General features: G+C 35.5%; 1 protein-coding gene across 2 annotated transcripts in view; it reads left to right on the forward strand.

Annotated features, from left to right (window-relative positions):
• The window catches only part of LOC145268157 (NAD-capped RNA hydrolase NUDT12-like), a 174,631-nt gene that overhangs the window by 19,570 nt on the left and 131,014 nt on the right, over positions 1 to 24,047 (forward strand). The window contains exon 1 of one of the 2 annotated variants that reach the window (XM_080123368.1): positions 10,716 to 10,823. The exons of the other annotated variant lie outside the window; for it this stretch is intronic. The gene's annotated coding sequence lies outside the window, so the exon portion shown is untranslated. Of the gene's footprint in view, positions 1 to 10,715; positions 10,824 to 24,047 lie in introns of those variants that run through there. 2 annotated transcript variants of the gene reach the window in all.

The following is a 24,047-nucleotide window of genomic DNA, read 5'->3' on the forward strand; positions in this document are numbered from 1 at the left end:
AACTTTCAGGATGAAGTCATAAACAGATCCGGTACAGACTACTAAGCCGAATAAGCTGATTGGTAACCAGACGATTTTATTCCGTCAATAAAAATAGGTACCACTAATTATTATTGTTACACTTTGAGTGGTACTAAACTCTATCATTTGTTCTTAGTCATACATATAGTTATCTAGTAACTAGATCACCTGTGTATCTTTCAGTCCGTACTTGTCATATATATATATATATATATATATATATATATATATATATACTTGTTTATTGTTATATAGACATGCTCACATCCCGCTGCTACAAATAGCCACTTGTTTCAATCAAACAACAGATATCATCAGGCAGCGACTTGACTATTCAAAAGTTCAATGAATAACCTTATAAATAATAAGCTTATTCATTGAACTTTTGAATAGTCAACTCGCTGCCTGATGATATCTGTTGTTTGATTGAAACAAGTGGCTATTTGTAGCAGCGGGATGTGAGCATGTTTATATAACAATAAACAAGTATTATCAGCTCTTTTTATTGAGCACTATCTAACAACCTCGTTGAATTCATTAGTCCATTACTTTTGAATATAAAAAAACCCGAGTATATATATATATATATATATATATATATATATATATATATATATATATATATATATATATATATATATATATATGTTGTTTGTTTTGGTTTTAGCGATATGTTTTGAATGAATTCAATTATTTACGAAAGTGCATTTTTACCTAAATGCGAGTTGGGAATAATTTTTCCTTTAACCAATTTGGTACCCCCACATGGGGAGCGGTATATATATTATTTTTCTGGTGTGTGTGTGTGTGTGTGTGTGTGTGTGTGTGTGTGTGTGTGTGTGTGTGTGTGTGTGTGTGTGTGCGCGCGCGTGTGTATTGATCTCTACTATTATGTAAAAGTCACTTTGTGTGTGTAAGTTCCTTCCTTATAGGTCCCGAAACGGCTGAGCCTATTATTTGCGAATTTCACACAGAGCTAATCTGGCAGTGTGCTTGAATTAGTTTTTTCATCCGATAAGTATCGAAAATCGAAAAAATACGATCTTAAAAAATAGCTTTTCTCTCAAATGAATAAAAAAATAATAATTTTTACATGGAAATGTTTTACGTTACACTGGCCAAGGGAGATAATTAAATTTCACCAAATTATTTCTCATAAAAACAACAACAACAACAAAAAAAACAGATTTTTTATCACTTGGAGATATAGTTTAATAGTAGAGCATTCGACTACAGGTCGAATGATCTTCTGTTTAAGCCCGGGTGAACCTCACCATTTTGTTTTAATTTTTTAATGAGGCGTTCAGTTTTCAATAAAAGAAGAAATTTAAAATCGACGCAAGTCATTTCTTCATTTGCATATTTTAAAACTAAACATTAATCAGAAGTGACTTTTCCAGGGCATTCATCGTCAATCCCATATATCAGCTGACATGATATTGTAAACAAACACAGATGGAATTTGATGAACCACATTATCATTATTATTTATTTATTTATTTGCAAATGAGTCCACTCGGCAAATTATTTCTTGTAATATATAAGATTCAATAGATGATTGATTCTATAATAATACATACGCAATCTACATAAATTAAAATATCATGTTTAAGCTTATTCTCCAACCAGGCAATGCCGGGCTACCAGCAAGTATATGTATGTGTATGTGTATATGTGTGTATGTAAATATGTATATATGTGTATATAAATATGCATATTTTAGTGATAGGACGATTCCAATATTATTACCGATTCCGATACAATTATCGATTCCGTACTAAATTCCCGATTCCGATGCAATTACCGATTCCGATTCTTTATAATCTCTAAATATTTAACTATAAAAGTGTTATTTTGTCTTGATTATCGTAAAAACACATCTTAAATCTACCTATATTTCCTTAAACGTAAAAACACGTTTGTGAGGTGGGGTATCTAGAGATTTTAGTCTTACTGGAAGTTTAAATCAATAAAAACAAATAAACAAGATAATTTAAGGAATCGGTTTTGGCATCGGAAAATAGGCTCAAATTTTTACGATTCCGATACCCCAAAAAGCTCTGATTTTTCCGATTCCCGATCCCGATTAATCGTCCCAACACTAGTATATATATATATATATATATATATATATATATATATATATATATATATATATATATATATATATATATATATATACGTATCTAAATATGCACATATGTGTATCACTTTTTGTTTTATTTTACTTCAGTCGAAGTTCATAGAAATCAAGAGGCCCCCTCCTGGGGCTAGCACTAGAACTGTATATGAGATACATAGATATTCGAATGTTCCATTTAAGTTCTTTATCTCTCAAACACTGAGTTAGTAAAGAAACTGAGAACATAATTTTCCTCTCCTCAATTAACCATTTTTATACGTTGTAGCATATCTTTCGTTTCGGTTTCTTGGTCTTACTAGATTCCAGGACAAGAATTTATCTAGTCTGGTGGAATATCCAGTTTCGTGCTATTACTTGAGGTAACATCACTTGGATAAGCTGCACCATTCCTCATAAAAGCTAATGTGAGTTAGCCATAGTGAGGAGATCTTATTTGGGCAGCGAATACTATGTGATTTTGAATATTTAGTCAGGGTTTACTTCGAGGGAAAAGTATCCTCATGCCAGGTTGTTCTGACAAAGCCCTGTACAGAGAGACCTTAGATACTCGAGGATAGTGTCTAGTAGGTATTCAAGTTCTCTCCAGTAGGCATTCAAGTTCTCTTATATATGCATATATATATGTATGTATATGTGTATATATATGTAGGTGTATATATGTATATATATGTATCTGCACAGATGTATATATATATGTGTATATATATATATGTATCTATATATGTATATATATACATGTGTATGTATATATGTACATATGTATATATGTATGAATGTATACATGTATGTATATATTCATTTCACATGTTTATAATACAATAACGAGGAATGCCGTTATATTTTATATATATATATATATCGAAGGATCGGTCGAAAATTATGTGCTTTTGAAGGAAACATTCTTTTTTTTTTTTTTTCAAAAGACTTTCTGTATTCCTACACGTCAACACATAGGAAATAGATACAGAAAAGATATAAACATTTATATATTTTTCGTATTGATTTTTTATTCATATATATATATATATATATATATATATATATATATATATATGTATATATATATATATATATATATATATATATATATATATATATATATATATATATATATATACACGCTAGGCATAGAAATACTAAGGTTAGTGCCTTGGGGTTCGGTTAAACCATAGGTGTGATGCATATCAACCTTTTATTAAGGTATACATCTAGGAGAAAGAAAACCCCTAACATAAAACCTGAGGTATGTCGTTCATGCTATCTGTGGCAAACTTTTGCATCGACGATGTGCAATCACCAGTTCTAAGAATCATGGATGATGCTACTCAAGCCTTCATCACTATAAAGAAAGCTTTGTGTGGCAGTCTAACATTAAATAAAGAAAAGAAAGAAACCAGCACTCGTTACTATTTCTCTGAAAAAAAAAAACACAACCTATCAATTACTGCCTTGAGTGAAACTCGTCTCGCGGGATTTATGCAGTTAGAGGAAGTCAACGGGACTATACGTTTTTCTGTTTCGGGAAAAGTTGGGAAGAATATCGTCAATCAGTTGTTGGATTTGCCATCAAATCAGACATTGCAAAACCTTAGTCATCGCTACTGGAAGGCATCTCAGGCCGTTTCATGATACTAACATTGTAACTCCAGAACGGCACTCATTCTATGTTGGTAGGCTGCTATGCTCCAACAAAGAGTAACTCAGAACAAGAAAAGGATTATTTTTATAATTGTTTTCGTGATGTCATAACTAGGGCTAGGCATAAAGACAAGCTTATCATCATGGGTGATTTTAATGCACGAGTTAGCGTTCACTACGTGATTTGGGAAGGAGTTCTGAGACATCACGGCGTTGGTTGAATGGTCTTCATTTGTTTCCATCAACAATGAAGTGTGTTTTGCATCACTAACATTTTCTTTCAACATAAAAACCATCGTAAAACTTTTTGGATGCATTACAAGGATTGGCACATGATTGATTACTAGGGCTACAAGAGGATTTATTTTTCATTATTTTGTCTCTCGAGTATATATCAGTTAATATATTTTATGTTTTTAGAAAGACTGATGTGATTCTAGATTGATTAACTGTGTCTAACTGTCGGATATATACCCGAGAGTCAAAACAATGATAAGAATATTCTCTTGTCACAGCCCTATTGATTACATAATTTATTGCAGGAGGGAGTAAACGTCTCGATCACACGTTGCTTTAATATCACTTGCTTTATTTCTGATCATGTTCTTCTTCAAATTAAGACGTCCTTTTGTCTGTCAAGGAGAACGTTCCGACTATCAATAATCCCAAAATATCGTTCCTTTGAAAACCACTGGAAAACAGGAAGTGCTCAGGAATAATTTAGAACGTTCCCTCTATTCAGTGAAGATAACAGACAATATTGAAGGTTCGTGGAAGAGTCTCAGGGGATTAGGTCTAAACTTCACCTCTTAGTGTACTCGGATTTCCTATCTGCATACATCAGGACTGATTCGATAACAAGAATAAAGAGATGAAAAGGTTGATCAGTGTAATGCACAATACACGTAAAACGTGGATCAGTGACTAGAAATCATCTGCCAAACACCAAAACTATAAAAAATGTAAAAGCATGGTTCAAACTGCTTTCTGCTGGTTTGATTGAAGAGCTGAGCTCTTATATGCAGTTAACAAGAAAGATAGAATGTCCTTCTATGAGGTTTTAAGAAAGTAGATGGGCCGAGGGAAAGTGGTAACTCTCCGGTGCTGTCTGGTGACGGTGAAAAATTACACACTGATAGGAAAGAAATCTTATTAAGGTGGATAGAAAATTTTGAATCTGTCCATAACTCCAATTCTGATATAGATAAGGAGGCTACCAAGAAATGCAGAACCAGAAATGCATCCGTTATATCTCATCTATAATATAAATCCTACCCGTCTGTTTAAATGTATGTATGTATGTATGTATGTATGCATGCATGTATGTATGTATGTATGTATGCTTAAAACTTTCGACAGAGGCGATGGATTTTCACGAGATTGATATTGTTTTGAAGCTCCACCTTTAAGACGAAGGATATCAAAGACTTGGTTAAAAACATTAATTCCTTCACCCTCAACTGGGAACTTTTCTACAGGGAGGGGTCGCTTTTTTCGCTGATATTTTTTAACGTCATCCCCTCTTTTCGATTGACTAGCCTTATTTAAACCTTCGCCATTTTCTGTTTGGCGATGGACGCAACAACAAAGACGTCACGTTTTTTCGCGTTCTATTCCTCTTTCGCAGTACAGGATCGAGCCTGTCTTCCTACCGCCACTTTTTTTTTGTTGTTGCTCAACACACACTTCCAAACACCCGGGCAACGCCGGGCACCCAGGCTAGTCTTTTATAGAAATAAAAAAGCAAAATTTTATCAAGCAAGTTTAGTTTGACATGGCCTCTGGTAAAGACGGAACTCCATCGAAACTTTTAAGTATGATGGTACAAGGGGCTTTTGCAACTGTTTCTAATCGTTTGGAGACATGGAAACGTATAACAAGATTTCAAAGGCGCCTTCATAAAACATCTTTTTAAAGACAAGAGCAGTAAGAATGTTTTCGATAATTCCAGGAGTATCTCTCTTCGTTCTATTCGTTCTGTGTTCTATTGCAGGAAAAAAAAGAGCACGGTTTATTCTTAATAGAATCATTCAGAATTTGGTTGGTGAAATTTACGCAAAATCCGCTAGGTTGCGGAAAAAGCTAGAGAAAAAACGGAACAGTACCTGGTATTTGTTGACTTCACAAAAGCCTTCGATACCGTTAATTGAGAGGCACTTTAGACAGTCTTAAATAAACTAGATATTCCACACACTCTGCTTGATGTAATTGTATAGTTTCATAAGGATATGAGGGGTGCTTTTATGACTAATTGTTAAAATGTTTTTGAGGGTAGATATTTGTCTGCTGTCCATCGCAGCAAAGCATGACACAAGGTCGAAAGGTGGAGAATAGGCAAGCTACACTAAAGGATGGGCACTCTTGCCTCAACAAAAAGTGTCAAGATCGGATCTTTGACGAGTACTTTCTACTCAATCTCCAAACCGCCGAAGCAGCAAGGAGACCATTCCCACGTATAATGGAGTTATGACTCGAATGATTTCCACGATCGTTTTTATAACCACAGTTATAACAATCAATCAATCAATCAGAAGCTTAAAATGTTATTATAAAAAATGTCGAATTTTGTATTCAATCAGTTCGCTGTCAATCTCTGTCTCGAAACGACTGAATCGTGACTGCATTGATTCTTCGCCGCCATCTTTGTTACTAGGAATTACTTAACACTCAAGATCGGGACTGCGTTGTTTCTTCGCCGCCATCTTTGTTACTAAGAATTACTCAACACTCAAAATCGTGACTGCATTGATTCCTCGTCGATTTGATTTACTGGCACCATCTTTGTTCAACATAATGTCTCAACACTTAACACTAATAGTGAAGTGTCATGGCTCCAGTTCTTTTTGTATTATTTTTTGTGATGCGCCAATACGTATTTAGTTATTCGAACAGTGAAGCTGAGTTACAATCTCGCACCAGTGGTGGTTTCTTAAACCATCAAAACTAAAATCAAGGTTCGATTGAGTATTGGTAATCTTCTATTCGCAGATGATGCTACCCTCGTTGCAACACGTCCGGAAGAAATTCGGGAACTCATAAATTATTTAGCAAAGCTTGGAAGTCTTTTCAATATACATTTAGAATAAAGAAAACTGAAATTGTGCATCACACCCTTCCTACACCAAAGCAGATTAAATGCTTCCTCATTTTCAATTTCCAACTGTTCCAATTGCAAAAACCTTAAGTATGTCAAATCGTTCGCACATTTGGACAGTATTACATGCACTGCTGGCTGATGAAATTGTCAACCGAATAGACAAGTTGTCTAATGCTTTTGATAAGCAATTACCATCGTCTGTAGAATGATAGGGGATATCAGATTAGACACCAAGATTCAGACCCTCCATCGGTCACAGGTAAATCAACTTGCCGCAATCCATAAACTCTGCATTCGCTCTATATGTGGCAACACGCTGAAAAATAAAGTTCCAAATTGTGAACTAATCAGAAAATTTAAAACTGGGAATATGGAAAGGTTCCTTCTCCAATCAGAGCTCAGATGATCTTGCTACCTCGTTAGAGATGAATAATGAACGTATACCAAACATTTTGATGTATAGTAAGCTTAAAAACGACAAACGAAGAACTGGTAGACTCTGGCTGCGATATCAGAACAAACTTACATGCAATCTTTCAGTGCTCAATATTCCAATTAACGGCTTTGAGGATTTCACACTTGATAGGAACAAATGGATACGCGCGTGCCCGGGGGAAGTCAAAACTTTTGAAATCAATTGTATCAACAAACTGAAAGAAAAACGATTGAAGCCGTCAGTCACGCCCAACTTGTGGTTTTCTTTGCAAATCATTCGCTGGACTTAAATGTCATCTTCGACATAAACATCCGAATTTATTATTAAACTGTTCGACACTCATACGTCGAAATTTACGAGTAAGGCCATCAGCAGCAGCAGCAGCAGCAGCAGTAGCAGCAGCAGCAACAGCAGCAGCAGCATGTATATGTATAAATCTATTCATGTGAATGCATGTATGTGGTTAGGTACATATGATGTGTGTATGTATATATATGGATATATATGTGTATATGCCTATATATGTGTATATGTATATATATATATATGTGAATATATAGGTATATATGTATAATAGTATATCTATGCTTATATATATATATATATATATATATATATATATATATATATATATATAAGTATTGAATTACTAAGTTAGCATAAAAATTGCATTTTTGGAAATTGCATGCGTTCGATAAAGTGTAAACGTTTACACTGATATCTATGAATCCAAATATAGTAAAACACTAATGATTAAATAATAAAATCTGATCAATAACGTTTATTGGAAATCCGATCAAAATCCGTAGCATTAGCGCGGCTTTATCCAGATATATCAGTTCAAAGACACACACACACACGGACATATATATATATATATATATATATATATATATATATATATATATATATATATATATATATATATATAAACATATATATATATACATATATATACACATATGTATACACATACACACACACACATTTTGTATTAATATAATAATTAAAAGCAACAAGGGATAGGTGAAAAACGTCAGTTGATCGCTTTCGCCCTCATTTTTCAAGAGTTGTATTGATGGACGCTTTTTATTTTAATTAAAAAATCCCTCTAAAGAGCTCATGGGAAGTGAGAGCGAAACCGGTCAGCTGACACTTTTTCCCCTTTTTTAATCGTTTTTAATCATTAATAGTAATAAAAAGTACGTTTTCTCTTCTTAATTGCGATATATATATACGTTGCACTCATCATATATATATATATATGTATATATATATATATATATATGATGAGTGCAACGTCTCTTGTCAGACGAGTGCCACTCCCTCAGACATTTAAAATCCATGAGCCCAAATGCCTGAGGGAGTATCTATACAAATATAATGTTACAGAGTCTTAGCTTTGTACGACAGCTAAGTCTCTCTCTCTCTCTCTCGGTTCAAAATGTTGAGATCCAGCAACAAGCAAGAGCAAGATAGCCAGCAACAAATTAAACTGCAGACCAGCTTAATTCGGGTAATGGTCTTCCGCTTTATCGTTTTTTAAATCAGAGATTTACTTCTCCTAGAAAGGTTGCCTTCACCACGGCTTACGGGAGCCCTTTCCACCCCAATATACATTCACACACACACACACACACACACACACACACACACACACACACACACACACACAAATATACACGGTGCTAGTTGGCCGTTGACCCAGAAAAAGAGTTCATTCGCCCTTTGGAAGGTCTTGTTTTTAATCTTTCAGGGAGACTAGCCGCCCTCCTCACCAAACAAGTCTGGTGGGGGAACCAGTTTAGTCGCCGGTGACCCGACCATGAGGCAGGTAGTACTGGGTTACATGGTACCAGTAGCACATGGCATGACCTGACATATATATATATATATATATATATATATACTTAAAAAGTAAAAGGTAATATATATATATAAAAGTAATATATATATATATATATATATATATATATATAACTACTTCATTTAATCACATAAATTAATATACGAAAGTATAAATTTATGCGTAAACTTTAAGTATTGACTTCAATAGTGCTCAATACGTATATATATATATATATATATATATATATATATATATATATATATATATATATATTACTCATGTTCACCTCTTACAAAGCATATCGCCACTTGGACGTAAGGGAATAGTATTTGGGTCCATGTCTAGGAAAGATTGACAAGATATTTGTTTATGTTACATTTAAACTTCTGCATATCAGTACAGCCAGGGAAACAGGCAACAGGAAGGGAATTCCAAAGTTTAGCTGTTCGAAGGAAGAAACTATTAGAATAGGAAGCTTTCTGGCATTTAGGGGCATCAAGAGTGAAGGGGTGAAATTTATTCCTAAGCGTGTTTGTCGGGGATATGTATGTCGAGGGGGTACAAGTGAAACGAGTTTATCAGAACACATTTCATTAAAATATTTGTAAAACAGGCACAGTGATGCAATATTGCGGCGATGAGACAGGGGCTGGAGCTTTGTTGATAAAGTGGGACAGCATAGATTGACAACTCTTTTTGGGGCCCTATCTAAGAGGGAGAGACTACTGGTAGATGCATCAGTCCAGATGTGGCAACAATACTCCTTACATGGGCGAATGGTGGCTTTTTAAATGTACACGATACTCTTAGGTATGAGTAGTCTTCTAGCTCGATAGAGTGAACCCACTTTCTTTGCACCAGCCTTTGCAATGTCCTCTATGTATTTGTTCCAGTTCATATTGCCTGCAAATGTTAGGTCGAGGAGTCTTAACGTAGAATTCTCAGGTAGGGTGTCATGTGTCATGGATATAGGCAGTTGGAGAGGCGTCTTGTAATTTTTAAATGAGAGCAGCTTAGTTTTACTTGCGTTAAATGTTACCATCCATTTGCGGCCCATTCCAGTATGGTCTGGAGGTTATTTTCTAACGCTTCTGCCATTGTCTTTTGAAATGTTGGAACTGTGCGTAGGCAACGCGAGAATAACGTCAAGGGTGTGAATTCCATATAGAAATGTTGAATTAATTTGAATAAAATGAAAATACGCATCAAGTGCGTTTGAAAGCCAAATCACAACTGAGATACAACGCGCGGCTCTTTACAAACATACTTCTCTTTCTTCAACTTTACAACATGGCAAGGAAGAAGAAAAGGGGGAAAAAAAGAAAACAACATACTGAGGATGGAGTATAGCTACGAAATATTTATATTATAAATTTCAAACAAGTAAAATATTTGTTTATTTTCCTACTATTACGTTGTGATTTGGCTTTCAAGCGCACTTGATGCGTATTTTATTTTATTCAAATTAAATCAACGTTTCTATACAAAATTTACACCCTTGACATACATTTGAACAGTTTTTGGCAACTATCATTCATTCTTTTTATGACATCACACCGCATTTTACGACTACCATTCAATTTTTAAGTCTTTATCCATTTTCACGTAAATATACAGCATCTTTAACAGCGTTAATTCGGTAAGGAAACTAATATATTAACTTTTTTTTTACAATTTCAATGATTTGTCCGGAGATTTCTAAGAAATATACCGAATAATATTTTTATAGAAATTTTTAAGAAGAATAAATCTGTTCTATAAAGGGTAATTGTTTATGTGATTGTATGTCCAGCTAACACTTAAAAATACACAACAAACTTCTACAAAGTTGGTATTTTTTATTCAGAGTAACTCGCAAAAAAATTATATCTAAAATTTAGAAAAAGATTCATGCTTTGGTGATCAAATGGGAATTTTTACTATTTAATGTTATCGGCAACACGATTTTTAATGTTATCATGTATTTATATAGCACAGGAAAGGAGTTACCATTTTTTTTTTTTTTTCAAACTGAAAGCGCGAACTCCGGGTTTAAGTTATCGTTTCTTAACTATTGTTCTTCGGGACAAGATCAAAGTGTAGTACCTGTTCTTCAGATGCTGCACTTCTATTTCTTGTTCTCTTTCGGTGGAGGAGAAATCCTTCACGACTGAGACAATTTTTATTTTTGTACCTTTTCTCCACGTTAAAAAACGACCCTGGTGTCTATATCTGTCCCGTGGGGAGGCATAGTAAATAGGTACAAAGAAAGTTGTGGAAAAACTTAGTTTTAGCAGTGCCCTGAAGGCATTCTTAATTTTATTTTGCTCTTCCAGTAGTACTCTGGAGGCCTCCAAGGTTTTATCTTTTCACTCCTCACATAAAAAATAGGAATTTCTTTTCTGGGCGTGATGAGAAAATTAACGGCACGCTTGCATAATTTGACCCGGATTCTCGGGAATTCCCGTCAAGCACGGATATGGCGAGACCGGCAATCATCGGTTTCACCCGACCGTTGTTTAAATGTTGAAACGCTAAATGTACTTTTTATTTTTTATTTGCATCACTAATGATTTGGTACGATTAGTGATCGTACCAAATCGCAACGTCGAAAGCTTCCTTCCAATAATAAACAAATATATTTTGCCGGGGGGCACAGTTGTATCCGACTATTGGAAGGCCTATAACAAAGTAGGAGAAGGATTCCACCAAGCACTTGGTAGTGAATCATAAGTATGCATTTTGTAGACCCCACGACGAATGCAATAACGAACCATGTCGAGAGGATATGGAAAGGAAGCAAAACAGCGAAGCATGCAAGAATGCAGGACCAACCGGGACCTTCTGTGTGTATATTTACTTGAATTTATGTGAAGAAACAAAAATTGGGAAACGAACTTTTTTATCTCCATCATAAATGACATTTCCAAAGGCTACCCAGTTCTTGGGGAGCTTCTTTCCCTTTCCTTTTACCCTCCCCTCTCGTTCCCTCTTTGCCGTCGATGGCCATTCAACAGTCAACCGAAGTAAAAGATTCCTAAGGAAATATTCTCATCTCGAGAAAGTTCTCCCGACGGTAATGAACAGCCTTAAAAAATAAATAAATACGATAGGGTTTGTGTTCCTTCATAGAAATGCTGGTTGAGTTTGAACAAAATAAAATACGTATTAGATACGTTTGAAGCCAAAACAACGCATTATTGCAAAATAAACAGATATTTATTTTGTTTGAAATTTATATTGAAATTCATAAATATATTTCGAAGATACACTTCATCATCAGTATGTCTTTCTTTCTTGTTTTTTTTTTGTGATGTTGTTGTTGGAGCATAGAATCATTAGAAGTCTGTTTGTTGTTTTTACGGTAGTCTTTTCAAATGTCGAAATGGTGCGTTGGTCACGCGAAATTCACGTTAGGGTTTATGTTCCTTGATAGAAGCGCTCGTTGAGTTTGAATAAAATAAATACGTATTAGATACGTTTGAAGCCAAAACAACGCATTATTACAAAATAAACATATACGAGGGGCGTGAAATAAGTAATGCCCCTGACCCACTTCCTATAGCAGTAGAGCAACGAAACTTAGCAAAGTTCTTAGTCTTTCTTTACATAGGAACCACCCTGAGTTATGCATTTCTCCTATCGTTTGATGCAGCTCTGCAGACTGTTTTTGTAGAACACCCCAGGTTGGTCTTCCAACCACGACGTGACTTCAGAAATCAAGGCTGCATCATATGGGAAACGCTTTCCTTTCAAAAACTACTTCATGGCTGGGAAGAGGTGAAAGTCAGAGGGTGCAAGGTCAGGAGAGTAGGGAGGATGGGGTGGATTTCATAAGCACACGCCCGTGCTTCTGATCTGGCGACATGCGAGTTGTGGACCGGAGCGTTGTACTGCAGGAGGAGGGTACCTTTGCTAATCTTGCCCCGCCTCTTGATTTTGGTAGCTTCCCTTAATTTCCTCAAAAGTGAAGCATAATATGCTCCTATAATTGTGGTACCCTTTGCCAGGAAATCTGTCATCACTACTCCATCCTGGTCCCAGAAGACTGTGAGTATAACCTTGCCAGCGGAGGGCTGCACCCTTGCTTTCTTTGGAGGTGGTGAGTCCAAGTGCTTCCACTGCATTGGCTGGGCTTTGATCTCTGGATCATAGTGATGGACCCAGGTTTCATCCTGTGTAATCAGTCTTTTGAAAAACTTTGACTCATCTTCTTGGCACATCTCCAAATTCATCCTCGAGCACTCGACGTGTTCTCACTTCTGGAATGGTGTGAGCAAACTGGGAATCCATCTGGCAGACACCTTATGCATATGCAAATGGTCATAAATGATAGTTTCCACAGACCCTGTACTAATCTTGATATCTTAGGCTATTTGGCGAATAGTAATGCGCCGATCTTCCAAAATGGCAGCCTCAACTTGACGGACAGATGCCTCTTCAATGACAGAAGGGAGGCGACCACAATTAGTTCAGAGCTGTAATTTGTCACATAACCCGTAGACGTATAAATCATTGCACATGCAAAATTTCAGCTATATCAGACAACTGGAAGTAGGTCAGGGGCATTACTTATTGCACGCCCCTAGTATTTATTTTGCTTGAAATTTATATTGAAATTTATAAATATATTTTGAAGATACACTTCATCATCAGTATGTCTTATTCCTTTTTTGCGATGTTGTTGGTGGAACATAGAATCAGTAGAAGTCCGTTTGTTGATTTTACGGCAGTCTTTTCTACTGGTTCTATGCTCTAACAGCAACATGGAAAAAAAAGAAAGACATACTGATGATGAAGTGTATCTTCGAAATATATTCATAAATTTCGATATAAATTTCAAAGAAAATAAATATCTGTTTATTTTGTAATAATGCGTTGTTTTGGCTTCAAACGTATCTAATAAGTATTTAATAAATAAATAAATAAAATAAAAATATTAAGTTTTCTTGAAAAAAGAATGCTATTATGTTATATGATTGTAATATTTATTTTTTTTAATGTAGAGTACAAAACTTTGAGAGGATAGGATATTCCCAACGATAGAATTGAGAATTTAGGTCGCTGCTTTTTCTTGTCCCCATGAATCGAACTAATTTTCTTTTCAATTTTTGGTATGCAAACGATTCTGTATGGAGACAATAATTATTTTTTATTTGGCTAAAAAAAAAAAAAAAAAAAAAAGATTTTGATGCTTTCAAACTTTTACTTATTTAGTCTATTGATCAGATAATTGACTATTTTAACTTGCTTTCTTGGTATTCTTTTTATTAATGAGTCATCAGTTATTCGAGGAGAAGGACCATTCTTTTTAACTTAGGAACAATCTCGTTTCAAGGTTCAGAACCTTAAAAAATCCTAACCACAATATAAGTACGTCTATTCATGACCCATGCTAATGTCAGTGTGCTTGCTGATTGTTTGAAAAAAAAAAGAATAGAAATAAATGAATTATATGTAAACAACATTTAAACTGACGACGACAACAACAACAACAACAACAACAACAAAACAGCAACAAAAAATGCTCTTTTGCGTTTTCCTCTTTTGTTTATTTAAAAAAAAGTGCCATGTTTTTCTCGGCTAGAAAAAAAAAAGTTCTTGTTGCAAAATTTGTACGGCTGTCAATTTAACGTTACAACAATAACAAAATATACAAAAAAGGGACCCCCTATCAAGACACCCCCTTTTTTTCTGACATGCTAGCAACTGATGAATCATTCTAAAGGCGTGGGACATGGTTCTCTTTCTTGGCTTCTTTCGTAGCCTTTCTTCTGCGCCATTTATAACTTCAGACAAAATATATAAAAAATAAATAAATAAATAACTTTCTTTGCTATTCGTTTTTCATCTCCTCCCAAAGACTCGTGAGATTACGTCACAAACAAAAAGGCAATGAACACATATTTTTGTATTATGCTAGCACGAAGACTCGACGTTTCTCAGGATTGAATCAAGATCACTACTAAGTACTTTTTCACTACGCACAAAACAATATATTGCTGTATACTATGCGTATACATATGTGCATAAAAACGATCTATTGTATAACCATGTATATAACTTGTAGGTACTCTTACATAATTTGACCCGAATTCTCGTGATTTCCCGTCAAGCCCGGATCGGGCGAGACCGGCAATCATCGGTGTCGGCCGAGCGTTGTTCAAATGTTGAAACGCTAATTCGACTTTAAAAGGTTAATAATTTTTTTCATTTGTTTTTAGTAATTTTCTTATTTTATGATTAGTTATTTTTAATGATTTATTTAATTTGGATATTTTTTTTGTACTTCAATTTCTGGGGGTTTGCTTAGCTAATACAAAAGCGATATGTAAATGAAAGCAGGCGACATTCGAATTGGAAGAAATCGACTGAACCCAAAAAAAAGCTGACAAACAACTATATTTTCAGACTCGCCAAACAGAAAAAATGACAGGCAAGGAAATAAATCTGTGCATGCTAGAAAAACAAATAGAAACGCCGATGCAGACAATCTCATATTGTTAGGAAAAGAAATTGCTTTCACAAAGAATGAGGTGCACTAATTGTAAACACAAATGTTTACTAAAAAAAAGATTGTGCATAAAGGATGGTTTCTTCTGGCGGTGTACCAATGGCTAATGTAGACAATAGGTATCATTGCGCACAGGATCGTTAACTTTCTGAGAGAAATTTGTCAGGAGTATTTCCTGAGGAATCCCCGGCAGATAGGAGGCCTAGGGCACACTGTAGAAATTGATGAATCCTATTCAACCGAAGAAAACATAACGTTGGGAGAATCCTTGAACCGCGCTGGGTCAAAACAGCGTAACAAGCAAGAATGCGGGACCAGCAGGGAGCTTCTGGGTACATATTTACTTGAATTTATGTGGAGTCAAAAATTTGGAAACGATCCTTTTGTCTCCATCATAAGTCACATTTCCGAAAGCTATCCGGTTCGGAGGGGGGGGGGCTTCCTTCTATTTTCTCTACTCCACACCTCCCTCTTTGCTGTCGATTGCCGATCAACAGTCGACCAAAGTAAAAGATTCCTAAGGAAACATCTTCATCTCATGAAATTTCTTCCACCGGCAATTAACAACCTTAAAAATATCACTATTTCTTGAAAAAAAATCCATGTTTTTCTATTTCTGTATACCCCCCACCACACCTAAAAAAAAAACAACAACAAAAAACAAAAACAACAACAACCTGACTGAACAAAAAGTCTTGAAAATAAAAGAAAAAACAAGAAAAAAAATACGGTTAAAGCAAAACAAAAAAATTGTACTTACACCTAACATTTATACGGGTAAACAACCTTTTCTTGAAGATAACAATATTTACATAACTTGCTATTGATAAATATTTTGCAAAAAAAAAAAAAAAAATGAATAAATACTAAAATAAATTAAATAAACATATTTACCTTTTTCAAGGTAGGTTTTCGTTATTTTTTTATAATTTGCATTTGTGTGTGTATATATATTAAAATTAAAGATTGGGTTGCCCCCGTACCTCTCAAGATTTTTACTGGTCGTCGATCTTGGTGATTATGTACCGTATGTACCAGACCCTCTGATATAAATGGTTGGTATCCTTTTCTAATACTGTCCTCATTGTCTCTTGTAGAGATCTTGCACGAGGTAATAAAGCCTTGAGGTTTCTAATCTATCCCCTTTTTACGTTCGGTATCTTTCTTTACCGGGCAGTCCATCATGACTTACAGTAGTGGCACGTTACGGGTTTCCACCTGTCGATCCGTTGATAGGTGGGTGGTCGATTTGCTTTCGGGGATCTATTTCTTGGGCTGGGAGGTCGATATACAGTACTTTCTGGGCCTGTATTCCAACTAGAGTCAGTGACAGACATTCTCCGAAGGTTTGTGTGAATTTCACCCTCGAATGGATCAATTCTATTTCTACCCGTCTTGTGTGTAAGAGCATACTCCTCGGCTAGAATCGCCATTTCATAGGCTGTAGCGATCTGGCGTTCGTTCAAAAACACTTTTAGGTCGTCAGGGACACAACGTTTAAATTCTTCCATCAAGATCATCTGCTGGAGTTTATTATAATCGGACTGTGCATCTTTAGCAGAAATCCACCTATTAAACTGTGTTTCTTTCTGCCGAAAGAATTCCGCGTAGGTTTGTCCGTTCTGTTTTCGGTATAACCAAAACTTCTGTCGATATACCTCGGGTACCAATTCATACGATTTGAGGATGGCGGATTTATAACATTATAATTTGAACAATCCTCAATCGGGAGAGAAGCATATACCTCTTGTGCTCTTCCTCTTAATGCGGTTTGTAAGAGCATGGGCCAAACTTCTATAGGCCATTTTGCACTCAGGGCTATTTTTTCAAAATGTTGGAAGTTCCCGTCCACATTTGATTCGTGGAACGTCGGTACAAGGCGGGCATGTTTCGGAATATCGAACTCCTCCCGTCTTTCTTGGTGGGGTTCGGGCATACCTTCTGACAGAGTTCTTAAAACTGCTTCGTCGACTAAGAAATTGTCGACGAGATGTTCTGTTACTATCCTAACTAACAATGCTCTTCTCATACCTGGCCTAACGTCTAGTTCATAATGTCTACCTATTGCTAAGATGCTGTCTTTTCTAAATTTGCATAATTCTTTAAAAGTAGGTGAATCTAGGAATTCTTGTATTCCCGACATGTTGAGCTAACTAGTTCTCGCTACCTCAAATGTGTTCCACTGTTCAGGGTGTCTTCAGGGAGGGTATATTTCGGCACGAGCCCCCACTTTGTTACGATGTATCCCAATCCTACTAGGGACGGTAGAGATGGGTGACGTGACGAAATATATAAAAAAAAATAAAGCTTCCCAAGTTCCTTGATAATGCGTTGTTATGGGAATGGGATAACCGTCCCGAAGACAACAATAAAATGAAATGTACTGGACAACGAAATCACATAAGAAATAATGAGGACAAATATCGTCGAAAAATTAACAAACTTTTATTTATATAAAAAAATAAAATTAAATTCAATTCAAGAAAAGAAAATTAAATATGCCTAACTAAATGAAATGATTCAAATTCTACTGAGAGAAAAATATATTAACAGTCAATGTTCGCATAAAACAAGAAATCGTCTGCTCAATTAGATACAGGTTCTAGGGTGAGAGAGATGTTGGAGAAATGAAAGTTTTGATTGAAAAACTCACTTAATGTCCTTTGAAATGCGACCTTTCTTTCGTCTTCTTTATATATATATATATGTCTTTCATGTAAATTGTTTGTTTGATTACGCGCGCGCAGGTTAATTTTCAAATTTTTGTCCTTCGGATGATTTATGTTTCATTACGCGCGTGCGTGTTAATTGCTCCAAATATTCGTTTCCGAAGCTCATCGAAGTCCTTGGTTCATAGTAAAAGTTTCACTGCTCTATGATTCCTTCCTTCTCTGGGTTCATTCTTTTATTCAGTCAATATTTTTAACTTTGATCGCTGATCATCGTCTGGTGTTGTTAATATTTACCTCCGCGACGCCGTTACCACGTTACAACTGTTTTCAGGCCCCTCTCTCTATATACGATCTATCTCTCTCTCTCTTCCTCTACACAGTTTCTCTCTCTTATTTCTCTCTATCTTTCTTTTCTCTTTCCTTTTACACTCTTCGTTCACAGTATCTGTCTCTCCCTTCTACTCTTGCTCGCAGGCCTCCTCCTCTCCTTTTTTTTCTGTTTTGTTTACAAAATGTAAACGAGCAGACGTGAATTGGATCCTTTTGGCGCGAAAAATGATACAGCGAATAAAATATACTGAAAATATATCTCCTCTCGGCTAAAAATCAATAAAATAATTTATTATACATTTTAATAAATGTATCACAATATATATATATATATATATATATATATATATATATATATATATATATATATATATATATATATATATATATATATATATATATTGGTTTGTTTTGCTTTTTTCCTTACTCTGCGTCTGTTACGCCGCTCGGCTGACACTGATGATTGCCGGTCTCGCCCGATCCGGGCTTGACGGGAAATCACGAGAATTCGGGTCAAATTATGCAACTTATATATACGTGTATGTCGTATAGCGGATCGTGTCGTCTAGTGTGTATACAGTATTCAATAATTCGTGTAATGTTCATACTTAGCGTAGCGGTGTATACACAAAATGTATTGATGTAAACGTGTAACCAGAAACTAAGCGTGTCTATTTTAATGTATGTATAATATGTTCTCTTTTCTATTTGTCTCACTTTTTTGTTTTAATTTTCTTATCACTTTATTTTTGCTGGGGATGGGCATTCTACCGGATGCCAAACATTCTCCCATTAGTTTAGTTACTCCAACCGAGAGATCCTTCAAGTGCAATTGTTTGTATTTCTCTTGCACTTGGTTCACCTGGTATATTCGCCAGATAGTTTTTGAAATTCTTTTTCATTATCCCGGTTGCTCCTATAATGACTGGTATGATTGATACCTTCTTAAGATTCCAGTTTCTTTTCATATCGTACATAAGTCCTTGGTATTTTGTTATTTTCTCCCTCTCTGCCTTGTTAAGGCCAGCATCATTAGGGACACTTACTTCAACTTGGGTTGCCACTTTCTCACTCTTGTCCCATATCACTATGTCAGGCTTAATAGCCCCATTTTCTAGTTAAGTAGCTGTAGCAATTTCGTAGTCATATTGGATGGTGTATGACTTATTTCCAACTGTTCTTTCTGGTAAACATGTTCCCAAGAATTGCTACTACATGGGATATTCAGGTTTTTACAGATATTTAAGAGGAGAGATTTACATACTCCATTGTGTAACATTGTATAATAGCCGTCCCCCAACAGGAGTTTACAACTGGATGTCAGGTGGCCACACTCTATATCTGTGTAACAGAACTGTGTGGGTGCGTATGTGCGTATGTGTGTGTTACACATTTAATCACAGTTCAGAAAACATATGTACAAACATAAACGACAATAATTTCATGACGTTCTATACTGGACCGCTAACCTTCGTTGCATCTGATTCCATATTTCTGGTGGTTGTCTTTGACTTGAAGTCCTTTAACAGAAGAAAACCTCCATCTGAAGGAAACACCAAATACCAGGTTATATTTTACATATAACTTTATTTCCATCTTCCGTCGGAGTTTGCAAACGTTTTTCTCTAGATCCTACATCTTGCTATATACGCCTGAATACGCTCCGTGGAAGTAAAAATATATCGACCGATTCTGAGTCAAGTCCCCGGTAAACTGACTGAATAATATAATCCTCTTGTGTTTTACATGCATATATTATAAGCGTTTCTTTCCTATATCCTACGTATAAGCCTTAGGTTACAGGCTATCCTTGTTATTGTTAACTACATTAGATCCATCTTTTTGTTTATGTTAATATTATTGTCTTGCTAAACTAAAATTACACGTCTTTTATTGTATAAATATTTAATTAGCTTTTAAAATATTTGAACCGGCAAATATTTTTTATTGCGACTCTAAAATCTCTTGGATGCAAGGTTCTGCACTGTAATTGTGGGCCGATCTTTATCTTCCTCCCACTACGGAAAAATGTGACACAGGGTCGGGAAAGTGGGATTTGAAGAACCATCGTTCTAGAGGGAAGGCACGCCTGCTTGCAAAAAAATGCGGTAGGGGCGTCTTAGGCGATTAACAAAAAAACTAACGTCTCAAAGGGTAAGAAAACAAAGATTGGGTACATATTCCAACAGAAATGACAGATAGTGTCGGTTGGTCTTTGCTTCAAAGTACGCGTTCAATTCAGTAGAACGTTATAATTGAAAACTGATTTCTGACGATAAAGTCATTTTCTTTTTTTTTTTTTTTACAATTTTAGTTTTTTATTATCTGAAAAGTAAGTTTGTTATCGATGAGATTAACATGAAAAAAGAAAAAATGTAAATTTACGGGGGGGGGGAACATTTACAGAAACGTCTGTCGAATCTCTTAATAAAAAAGAGTTTAGTAGCACCCTACATCAAATTGATACCGAACCTAGGATGGGGTGATTAGGCAAGAAAATTTATCATTTTTCACTTTCGAAATTATAAAAACTATTTTTTTTATATGAAACACCTTTTTACAATCTAAGCCTGAATTATGTCCAGATAAATTATCATTTACATTACTTTTCGCTCAGTTTGTATTTGACTGCATTGTTTTTACTTTATTTGTCTGTCAAATAATTCATGTCGCTAAAGTACACATTTCCTCTTTATTACATTTCCTACGGATATATTTATTTGTTATGTATTGGGTTTATTTTTTTACTATAGCTGTTTTTTGTTTAGTTCTCTTTTCAGAAATCCTTTTCCACATTCTCTGACATTGACTTTTTTTTAGGTATTTTTTTTACCTCACCACCAACTACACTATTTCTTTTAAACTGACGACATCTATAGGTTTTAGACTATGCTGAATAAGACAATCTATTTTAACTTTGGCGGGGACAAGTAGTTTTAGAGATATAATGACATGCATTATGCACTGTAATTCACTGTTCTACGCAGGCGCGATAAAAAAGTGTACTTCTCTCCATACGGTACTGCCACTCCCCCTCCATTTTTTATTTATAGTCTTTGCGGGTGGGTATGCTGACAACATATATCAAGGTTGAACTTGGGGCAAATACTTGGACAGTTTCTCCCTCATAAAATGAGGTGTCTATTCCGAAAGCCATTCTTGTCACGGCGAGGTTGGTAGTGTCTATTCCATACGACGTTCTTAACATGAAGAGGTTATGGGCGTCTATTCAAAAACCCGTTCTTAACATTAGGACATTGGGGATTGGTCATCAACAACAACCGTAATTTAATTTTTTACGAGAAGGGGGGGCATGCTTCAACCTTATATAGAAATAAAGTATTAGCCCCACGAAGGGGCCCCTTTATTTCTAAGAACTTCAACTGAAGTGAAATGAAACAAATAGATTGTTTTGTTTACAAAATATGCGCCTACAAATCTATAAACCAATCTATTTCACGAAAAACACCCGTCTAGCTGAATCCACTGTGAAAAATTTCCCCCACTCTATATCTGTGCCTAAATCAAAACGCGGATTCCATGAACAAAGCTTCTTTCTTAGAACTGCACGCCTGTGGAACTCTGTTCCGTCTGCCTGCTTCCCTCTGACTACAACTTGGATGTCTTCAAGTCTAATGTTAACAAATTCCTAATGAACCGCCCCCTTAAGTAAACACTTCATCAAATCTCCACACTAACGTAATGTACTTGCAATAACCCCTTATCTCTGAGTGGCTTCCGGGCCTTGATAAGTGGTGATCATTGTGTAAAAAAAAAAAAAAAATTCCACCATAAAATAATTCTATGACGATTGACATGCCATAAAGCCTAAGAAACGGTGAACCAACCAATGCGCGCGCACACACACACAGACACACACACACAGAGGTAGACATAGTCATTTATAAGGTAATCATGTATTTCTTTTTCCTTACTCTTTATATCTTTCTCGCCCCCCATTCTCTCTTTCTCTTTCTGCCTCTTTTCCTCTAATTTCGTCTTCTTTATCTTTTTCTTCCTGCGTATCACTCTAGTATTTCTTTCTGTCTTTTAAAGTCTCCAACCTTTTCTTTTTATGCTTATTTTCTCTTTCATTCTTTGTGGTCTTTAGATAAGGTCATGACGTGTGTACGGTGGTGGGGGCCTCAATTTGGCCACTGGTTGGGTCAAATTACCGTTTATAAAATCTACAAACGAATCTGCTCCGACGAACTTGCTGCACTTTCCCTCTCAACGTAAACAACCCATGATCAACCTGCCAAATAGGAAGATCAGGCCCGGTCACTGTAGAGGCCCTATTGTTCTTATAAATATGACACCAAATAATTTCTTTTAAAAATCTATAAGATAATGTATAATAGTACTGCTTGCTGCATAATTACTCTAAATAAAGAATAAAATTCATCTGTATTCACTAACTTCTCTCTAAGAGTTGTTGGAATCCTCTTAAAAATTCTTGTTAAATTTGATAAACGTCTATTTGTTCGACCATGTATAAACTTATATAAACGAGATTTACAATAGTAAGCTACTGACTTATTGCTAAAAGTGTACTGTAACTCTTTGTGTGAACTGTTTTGCTCCTTACAATAATGTATAATTTTATCTTGCATGCATAGCTTCTTGATTTCTAAAATATATCGCATGTACCCAATGCCCTCTTTATAGGAGATTCAATATTTCTTTAAAAAAAAAAAGAAAAAAAGAAATAACATTTTTCTTCAGTTGGTGTATTCTAACCCAGTTTATTCATTACAACAAAATTTCAACTCAACAGTAAAACATTTAGATACCCTTGGACTTAATGTCTTCCAAATTACCTCTCTGTTTCCTGTTTCCCCGTCTTGCCAACGTGTAGAAATTTAAATGCAATGTAGACAAGCATCTCGCATCACCACTCTCCACTTAGTATACCCCCTATGGATATATTCCCCACCTTTTTTACGGGGTATTTTACGTGTTAATGACAGTGTGCGTTGTTCCGTTTAATTGAAGTAAAAAGGTGGTCAAGTGTTTAACGACACAGACTGGCGATCTGGGTGTTCCAAGTTCGAATCCAGTTCGTTCCACAAGTATCATTTTCCCTTAGGAGGTTGGCAACCTTAACGTGGTCCCTCTCATAAGTATCCGACGTCTTTATAGAAATAATTTTGAGTAGAAAAATATCGGGGTAACCAATGCCAAGAATAGAATCTTCGGATTCACACGATATGATGATGCTGTAATTAAAATAAAAGAAGTTTAAAACTCTTCACTAAACAACAACCGCGAAGCGTTGACCTTCAAAATGGCATTGAAGAGAATGCACGTGAGTACAATCCCGGCATGAAAATGATGAAAAGGTGGTTGATATGTCGTAAAACTCCTA

This window comes from Euprymna scolopes, chromosome 4 (genome assembly GCF_053919585.1).
Source record: "Euprymna scolopes isolate OS-2025 chromosome 4, ASM5391958v1, whole genome shotgun sequence".
Classification (NCBI taxonomy): domain Eukaryota; kingdom Metazoa; phylum Mollusca; class Cephalopoda; order Sepiida; family Sepiolidae; genus Euprymna; species Euprymna scolopes.